The sequence below is a fragment of the Chaetura pelagica genome, unplaced genomic scaffold (assembly GCF_000747805.2).
Source record: "Chaetura pelagica isolate M959 unplaced genomic scaffold, ChaPel_1.0 scaffold439, whole genome shotgun sequence".
Classification (NCBI taxonomy): domain Eukaryota; kingdom Metazoa; phylum Chordata; class Aves; order Apodiformes; family Apodidae; genus Chaetura; species Chaetura pelagica.
The window spans coordinates 86,748-96,200 of NW_009954451.1; the positions used below are offsets into that span (position 1 = coordinate 86,748).

The 9,453-nt window shown below is 50.0% G+C and overlaps 1 protein-coding gene across 1 annotated transcript in view; it reads left to right on the top strand.

Annotated features, from left to right (window-relative positions):
- Positions 1–9,226: 9,226 nt before the first annotated feature.
- The window catches only part of FBN3 (fibrillin 3), an 89,535-nt gene continuing 89,308 nt past the window's right edge, over positions 9,227–9,453 (top strand). Inside the window, 1 exon segment of the mRNA XM_010004494.1 lies at positions 9,227–9,302. The gene's annotated coding sequence lies outside the window, so the exon portion shown is untranslated.

The following is a 9,453-nucleotide window of genomic DNA, read 5'->3' on the forward strand; positions in this document are numbered from 1 at the left end:
AAGTGGCAGAGCAAGGAAACAGCCAGTATTTCCATTCCTTCTGGGGCCCAAGAGAAGACCCCTGGTGTCTGGTGGTCTTAGGGCACTCAGTGACTGAGGTGACCAGATCAGAGAATCATAGAATGGTTTGGGTTGGAAGGGACCTTCAAGATCATCCAGTCCCACCCCCTGCATGGGCAGGGACACCTCCCACCAGCCCAGGCTGCTCCAAGCCCCATCCAACCTGCCCTTCAACACTGCCAGGGATGGGGCAGCCACAGCTTCCCTGGGCAACCTGGGCCAGGCTCTCACCACCCTCACACTAAACCCTATTTCCAAACATTCCTTACAGCTTAAACCCTTCTGCCTTTTGGTGACTCTGAAGTCTCCAAATCCCAAACCCATTTAAAAAATGAAGCCCAGATTCCCAAGTTACAAATGACTTCTGAAAACCCTTCTCTACTTGAAAGCCTCAGACATGGGCCAACATATAAGGAAAATAAAACCAAATTATCAGCTGTGTCAGTTTCCAGAGGCCACACAGTAAGTTTGAGGCAGGATCAGAATCAGGACTGAAGTGTCTGGCTCTCAGTCCCCTGCAGAGAGCTGAGGACCACACTGCTACCTCCTTCCTTTTCTCTTCTGCTTCCCTCATGTCCTCAGAAGGAATTGCTGGAGGAAATCAAACCCCCTGGGATAAGTGCAAGGTCTGGTTAAGGAAGTCTGTGCAAGTATAATTTAAGACAACTGAAGAAGCATTGTTTGCTGGCCCTCAAGAGAATGGGCTTGTTTCAAGGGAGAGGAATCCTGGTGGGCAACCCAGGGAAGCTGGTAAAGCTCAAGAGTGGCTGGAGCTGCTGCCTCAGGCACTTCCCATGCTCAAGTGACCCTGGCAGCCTCCCAGGTTTTGTGCCCAGATCTCTCCTCCAGGGCTTTCCAACCCCTCTCTTGAAAAATCTCTGGTTTATAAGCAGATACAAACCACTTGAGATGAGAAATCTATTGAAGAGCCATGTTTTAAATAATGTTCTCCTGGGCTTAGGAAGGAGCTACAGATGTCACCAGCTGCAGGGCTGGAGATGGGTCTGGCAGCCAGTAAAAGTCACCTCCTGCAGAGCCCCAGACCCAGAACCTTTGGTTGTGGATTTCCCAGACAGAACCAGTCCCTTGTCCTTGTGCTCTGCCTTGGAACAATTCTGGAGAGTAGCTCAGCAGCCTCCAGACAGGCTGGGGAGGGTCCAGAGAAGGGCCACAAGGATGAGCAGAGGACTGGAGGACCTGCCAGATGTGGAGAGGCTGAGAAAACTGGGTTTGTTCAGCCTTCAGAAGGCTTCAGGGAGACCTTAGCACCATGTTCCTGTCCTTCAAGGGTGGCTCCCAAGAAGATGGAGACTCCCTGTTTACAAGGAGTCACGTGGAAAAGACAAGGGGTGATGGGCACAAGTTGCTCCTGGGGAGATTCAGTTGGACACAAGAGGTAAATTTTTCCCCATGAGGACAGTCAGACATTGGAATAGTCTCCCCAGGGAAGTGGTGGGTCCCCCCACATTGGACAGTTTCAAGTCTCAGCTTGATAGGCTGCTGAGCCACCTCCTGTCAGCTAGAGTAGCACCTGGAGAGGTTGGAGCAGATGATCCTTGAGGTCCTTTCCAACCTGCCATTCTGTGCTCTTCCCACACCTGGGTTTTGCTGCCTTGAAGCATCAGGATTCTTTGCTGCTGTAAAAATTCGCCACAATTCTTTGGGATAAGCAGACATGATGTGAGGTTTGGTTTGGTCCCAGAATGGTGCTGCAGGAGCAGAAGTGAATGAGCAGTGTTTGTTTCTGCTGCAACTTGAAATGTAAAGAGAGGGAGGGTTGGCTCTTGAAACTTGGTGTTCTGCAGGGTGGTCCATGCAGTTGGCTTATCTGGATGATTCTAATTTGTGGTACCATCTGTTCTGCAATGTCACACCTCTAAACACACACCTGGACCTCTACACACACACCTGTCTGTGGTGTCTGAGGAGCTGTTGACACCATTTCAAAGATTTGCTTTCCAAGACCCACAAATTTCTTGTTCAGAGAGAGGCACTAATTTCAATCCCTGAAATATCTTTGGTTCTGAGGCTGCTTCTGGTTCTGAAAAGGGATTCAGATCAAACTGAAATGAAAATACAGCAAAGCTGAGCTGCATCACTTGGGGCTGAACTGGCACCTTCCCTGGTGAGCCCTGGGCCATCACCTCCAGCCACCTCAACCCTCTGGTTTTTGTGGGAATCATAGAATCACAGAATGTGATGTCCAGTTCCTTCCACTCAGGACAACTTACAAACTTCTAAAGTTGTCTCACATGGTGAGAGCCTGGCCCAGGTTGCCCAGGGAAGCTGTGGCTGCCCCATCCCTGGCAGTGTTGAAGGGCAGGTTGGATGGGGCTTGGAGCAGCCTGGGCTGGTGGGAGGTGTCCCTGCCCATGCAGGGGGTGGGACTGGATGATCTTTGAGGTCCCTTCCAACCCAACCATTCCATGATTCCATGAATTCATAGTGAGAAACTCCTGATAACTCCACCACGACCAACACAAACTCTGCTTGTTGCCCTGCACCAGGACACCTGGAGGTGTCTTCTTGGTAGAAGAGGCTTCAGCAACACAGGAGGAACTACTGGGTATATTTCTGCTGGCAACACAATTTATTTGGGGCTCTGTTCCCATCCCAGTCTCCTTTATTAAAGGGACAAGTATGAAACCCATGCAAAGCATGAAATAAATGCAAAATAAGCCACCCTGTTATTCACCACTGCTTTTACAAATAACAATTAATGAAGTAATGTGGAGCAATAAATCACAGCCAGGGCCATGATTTAATCTGTCCTTAAACTCATTAAAGCAGAGACAATTTAAAATGCCCCTCTCCTGAAAGGAACAGCCCTGACAAATCCATTTATGTGGCAGGATTTGAAGGGGATTATTAGTTTAATGAACTATTGAACAGTTTCCAAGAGCAAGAATGTGTTTAACAAAGGGGAAAGAAAAGATGATTAGTCTGCAGCCAGCTGAGCTGAGGGATGATTTCCTGTAAGTTCATGGCTGCCTGGTTTTTTTCAAGGGAGAATAAAAACTGAGCTGTAGCCTGACTTGAAATACAACTAATTATGTCCAAGCCATTAATTATGAAATGGCCACTGCAACTGAGAAGATAGATGAGGAGGGGATGTTTCAGGAGGTGTCTGTCTCATCTCTTCCATTGCCTGCAAAATGAGTGATGGGAGTCTGAATTCAGGAGGGAGAAATGGGGAATATGAGGAGTTTCCAAGCTGCTTCCTGGAGATTTTGGACACCACCTTAGTTTCCAGCTTGCCACTGGGAGATGGAGAAGGGAGAGTATATGGGAACTGCAGAAAATGGTGGGATGTAGATGATTTCTGCCTAAATTTGGAGGCTCAGGTGCAGCAGAGAGGGAAAGCCCCAGGCTGTGATTCTGGGCCACGTGGCACCAGTTTAAACTGGAGCTGACACTGAGATCATCATGGAATCATAGAATGGTTTGGGTTGGAAGGGACCTTCAAGATCACCCAGTCCCACCCCCTGCATGGGCAGGGACACCTCCCACCAGCCCAGGCTGCTCCAAGCCCCATCCAACCTGCCCTTCAACACTGCCAGGGATGGGGCAGCCACAGCTTCCCTGGGCAACCTGGGCCAGGCTCTCACCACCCTCACACTCCACAATTCCCTCCTCATGTCTCACCTCAATCTCCCTCTGCCACTTTTCATCCATCCCCCCTTGTCCTCTCCCTCCCTGCCCTTGTCCCAAGTCCCTCCCCAGCTTTCCTGGAGCCCCTTCAGGCCCTGGAAGCTGCTCTAAGGTCTCCCTGGAGCCTTCTCTTCTCCAGGCTGAACCCCCCAACTCTCCCAGCCTGTCTCCAGAGCAGAGCTGCTCCAGCCCTTGGATCATCTCCGTGGCTTCTCTGGCCTCTCTCCAGATCTCTACGTTCTTATGTTGAGGTCTCCAGGACTGGACCTCGTGCTCCAGGTGGGGTCTCATGAGAGCTGAGTAAAGAAATTCCATTCTAAATACTCATTTCCTTGCTAGAAATGAGTGAAATCTGTGGTCGTGGACACACAGAGGACTCTCCATCTGCAAGGAGGCAGCTTTGGGGCATCTCCAATTAGAAATGATGAGGGAGAACATGGCAGGGAGGAACATGGTCAAGCTCCAGCAAAGCTTTCTTGCCTTCCCCCCACCAGAATCCTGCCCTGGGCAGGACATGAGTCTCTGTGCTCCAAAAACTTGTCTCTAAAGCCAAGTTTAGAGTTGAATGTGGGTGATTTTAATGAAAGTGCAACTGGAGCTTCTGTGTCTGTCATCCAGTCACCTCTTGAGGGCATCTCAGCTGCTTCCAGGTCCACCTAACCTGCTTGATATTTATTCATAAAGCCACAAATAACAGAAGGAACAAAATGAAGGCAGTAGCTGGAAACTTCTGACTTAACTCTTGGTCCTAAGTTGTCCTCATGTCTTGATTTATATTGTGAAATGGTTGATCTTGGACCTCTGGCCTGGGTTGGTTTCTCTGGTTCTTGGCAGGAAACGTGGAGGCAACTCCTGGCATGGCCAAAGTTTGCCTGGCAGAGAAGTTAATAGGTGAGTGGGGTTTTGGTTGGGAGTTTTAAGAATTGGATTAGAAGGTTTTATTTCAGAATTTTAAGGGGGAGGAGGAAAAAAAAAGAGATGGAGGAGTTGGTGAAGTTGTTTCCCAAATGAGAGTGTTGAGTAGTTCCTGGAAACCAGTTCCATTTTTAGGCTTTTTCAAAGTCTTCCCCATGATCCCATGGTTGAAACTTCAATGGGAAGATTTTTTCCCATAATTTTTGCTGAATGTATGAAGAGCTGGATACAGGGGGGGGGAGAAAAATATCATTATTGACCAGGAAAAGGTGCAGAACTGAAGATTTTAGAACCCATTCTGCTAAAAAGAGAGAAATATTGGGCTTGAAGTTGCCATGAAGTTGATGGAACCCAAAACGTGTCCAGTCTGTGGAAGGTTTTCCTTGGGTTTTGCTTCATTCCTTTGTATGAAATTGAGGAATCCATATTTTACAAGTGATTTCCAGACCTCTCTTTTGGTTTTGAAGGTGATAATTTTCAGCTAAAATTCAGGTGTCAACCCTTGGGGTCACCTAAACTTAGGGATTTATTTTGATGGCAGCCAAGGCAAGTAGAAAGGTCATAACTAGCTGGAAGAAATAAGCCAATTTCTCCTCATTTTCTAATAGTATAAAATATTGAAAATACTGAAAATAGGATGAAATACTGAATAACTTTGTTTTAAACTATCTAAGTGCTCAGTTAAAAGGCCTATGCTTTCATATTATGCATTTTCTGGGTTAATTAATGGAAATGCTAAATTAGGGGTCAAGGTTTTCTTCAGTTTCAGGAAATCCTTTCTCTAGGAAAAATAGGGGGGTATTTGGAGGCCCCAGGGGGGGATTTGGGGGCTTTGGGGGGGTATTTGGAGGCCCCAGGAGGGATTGGGGATGTCAGGGGGTATTTGAAGGGCCCAGGAGGGATTTTGGGGGGGTCAGGGGGGATTTGAAGGGCCCAGGAGGGATTTTGGGGGGGTCAGGGGGGATTTGAAGGGCCCAGGAGGGATTTTGGGGGGGTCAGGGGGGATTTGAAGGGCCCAGGAGGGATTTTGGGGGGGTCAGGGGGGATTTGAAGGGCCCAGGAGGGATTTTGGGGGGGTCAGGGGGGATTTGAAGGGCCCAGGAGGGATTTTGGGGGGGTCAGGGGGGATTTGAAGGGCCCAGGAGGGATTTTGGGGGGGTCAGGGGGGATTTGAAGGGCCCAGGAGGGATTTTGGGGGGGTCAGGGGGGATTTGAAGGGTCCAGGGGGCATTTGGAGGGGATTGGGGAGGTATTTGGAAGCTCCAGGAGGGATTTTGGGGGTGTCAGGGGGTATTTTGAAGGCCCCAGAGGAGGTGTGGGGGTCCCAAACATGAGGATGGTGTTTCAGGGGTCGAGCAGGACTGAGTCAATATCCCCCCCATGGAACAAGGGGTTGTCTGGGCAGGAGCTGCTGGCTCCTCTGCTTCCTCCTTGGGAAATCCCTTATCAAACTGTGCCTTTTTTTTGCACAGCCAGACCTCAGGAAGCCAGGCAGTGAAGATGCAGATAGCACAGCCCATGGAGCTGATAAATGACTGAAGGAAACCCTTGCAGCACCTCTGAGGGTTGGGGGAGCTCAAGGAGGAGGAGGAGGAGGCCAAACAGGTTCCCCTCTAGGAACCAAAAGTTCTCCTGGTTTCCAGTCTGGTCTCAAGCCCTGACACAAACCCCAAATCCCTCTGGGTGGGGAGATGCAAAGACCCCAAACCCACCATCACTTTTGGCAGTGATTATTGTCCCCCTTGGTGATCTCCAGCAGGGCCAGGGGTGGGTGATGCCTGCAGGGATGTTCTCCAGCAAAGACTCAGGCTGGGATCAACACTGAAAGGGATCTTGAATTTAATGTTTCCAGCTCGTGTGGAGAGGTAGGGTCAGCATTCCTGGAAAAGCCACATGGAGAGACATGGAGCTGTTGGAAAGCATCCAGAGGAGGCCATGGAGATGATCCAAGGGCTGGAGCAGCTCTGCTCTGGAGACAGGCTGGGAGAGTTGGGGGGTTCAGCCTGGAGAAGAGAAGGCTCCAGGGAGACCTTAGAGCAGCTTCCAGGGCCTGAAGGGGCTCCAGGAAAGCTGGGGAGGGACTTGGGACAAGGGCAGGGAGGGAGAGGACAAGGGGGATGGATGAAAACTGGCAGAGGGAGATTGAGGTGAGACATGAGGAGGGAATTGTGGAGGGTGAGGGTGGTGAGAGCCTGGCCCAGGTTGCCCAGGGAAGCTGTGGCTGCCCCATCCCTGGGGGTGTTGAAGGGCAGGTTGGATGGGGCTTGGAGCAGCCTGGGCTGGTGGGAGGTGTCCCTGCCCATGCAGGGGGGTTGGATCTAGGTGATCTTGAACATCCCTTCCAACCCAAACCAGCCTGGGATTCTCTGACTGATCATTGAGATGTTTCTTGATAGCTCTGCAACATCTGTACCTTGTGATTATCAGTTATAAGCAGAATGTTGTGGGCAAGTTTCTTGAATATCAATTATTTTCCTTCAAACCTTGAGCTTTCCCTTCCTTGGAGCATCTCACCACAAACTCTGGTTGCTATTTCCAATTCAACAACTAAATGACCTGCCTTTTATCCCCACCCTCTTGCTGGTGAGAACCTGAGTTTCCAGCTTGGGTTTCCCAGGCTCAAGACAACTCCTCTTAATTTTAAAAAGCAATTTTGTCACAACTTTGCTGATCATGTTATTTTTTTTTTTCCCCCCTTGCAAAACAACATTCCCCTCATTGAGCTGTTGCTTTGGCATCTCATTTCTTTCTCCCTCTGGGTCATTTCTGTGCCACCATCAATTCCAAGCCATTCAAAACGGGTTCTCCCCCATGTTTTGTTTTGAAACTCTTCTAATTTTTAGCAGATGCTTAGGAAGGTTCAGCTTGGGAGGAACAATTGGGATCGTGTGGTTGAAACCTCTTGTGGAACAGGGTGCCCAGGACCCCTCCCAGGATCCCTGCACAGAGCTGATGAAATCCTTGGCTCAGGGGCTCTCAATAAGAGGTAGTTCATGCCACCACAGTTCAAAATACCCACTTTATCTTCCATTTCTTCCCCTTTCTTCTCTTTTAGTCTGTGGGTTTGATGCCAGGTTCCTCTTCCTTCACTGATTTGGACAAAACAAATATCTCTTAGTCTTTTGTCTGCTAAAATGGCTCTATCATGCTCTTCAGGCTTCAACAAGGCTTGAAGAAACATGAGGCCAAAGTGTGAAGACCAGGAGTGTCCTAAGCTCAATGTCTACCTGCCCTGCAGGGCTGTTCCCATCCCTGGGTGGGAAAGGGAGGGAGAAGCAGAGAGATTCAGGTGCAGTTAAAAATCTGGTGGCTGGCTGAGCTCTCTGGGCTGCCTACACACTGCATGGAGAGGTCCATGCCAGCTAAAGATCAGCCACCCACCCATCCATCCCTCCATCCATCCATCCCTCCATCCATCCCTCCATCCATCCTTCCATCCATCCTTCCATCCTGCCTGCTGGGAAGCCTGGCTGAACCTCAGGCTTGACAGGACCTCTGTGTGCTCAGGGTGAACTTATCTGCCCAGTTAATGCCAATCACAGACAGATTCTGCTTCTCACTGGGACTGGCACTTGAATATCCCTGGCAGGACTTGCTGGGGTTGTGTTGAACCAACCTGGTGCAACCAGGAGCTGGGGAGGGACTTGGGACAAGGGCAGGGAGGGAGAGGACAAGGGGGGATGGATGAAAAGTGGCAGAGGGAGATTGAGGTGAGACATGAGGAGGGAATTGTGGAGTGTGAGGGTGGTGAGAGCCTGGCCCAGGTTGCCCAGGGAAGCTGTGGCTGCCCCATCCCTGGCAGTGTTGAAGGGCAGGTTGGATGGGGCTTGGAGCAGCCTGGGCTGGTGGGAGGTGTCCCTGCCCATGCAGGGGTGGGACTGGATGATCTTCAAGGTCCCTTCCCACCCAAACCATTCCATGATTCTATGAAGGACAAGCAAGACAAGTTCTGCAGCCAGCACTTCATGACTTGGAAGGGAAGCAGAACCATCCAAGGTCCTACAGAGGCACCTTGAGCTGGGGATGCTGTTTTACAGGAATGGAAGGAGGCTGAGAATGGACCTGCCTGATGCCCCTTGTTGGTGACAGAAAAGCAGGGAAATAGGAAGAGAGTGTTCTCTGGAAGATGAAAGGAATTTGCTCATTTAGCTGAAGATCAGGAATGACTCAACACATCTTCAAAGTTAAAAAAAACCCAACAACAATCAACCAATGCTTTGGGAGTTTTAAAAAACATGTTTTCTTTTGGAATTGTCTTGGGAAGCCTGTTGGTTCCTGTGTGGATGGGCAGCATGGCATGACTTGGTGTTCATCACTCCCCTGTGTGGTCCTAAGGGGGGTCACTGTAAGATCAGAGCCCCCAAACCTTCTTCACAGGGAGGTGAGAAGTTGGTTATGAAAATAGTGTTGGTGGGAATCAAACAGGGATTGTTCAGAGTCCCTGGTGGGGAATGGAATTTGGTAGAGACCTGTCACATAGGAGGTGACTCAGGTGCTGTCCTGCAGTGCTGGTTCATGCTGAGTCCATCCAATGGCCCTGCACAGAAACAGAGAGGGGGAGGTAAAAAGAAATCAATTGTTTTTCATTTTCAGACCCAACGTGTGTGGCTCGAGGTTTCACTCCTACTGCTGCCCTGGCTGGAAAACTCTGCCTGGAGGGAACCAGTGCATTGTCCGTGAGTATCCACCTTCCCAGGGGGGTGTGGGGAGCAGAGCACAGGTTGCCTTCAGTTCTGGAGCCCCCAGCACAAGGAGGACATGGAGCTCCTGGAGAGAGTCCAGAGGAGGCCACAGAGATGATCCAAGGGCTGGAGCAGCTCTGCTCTG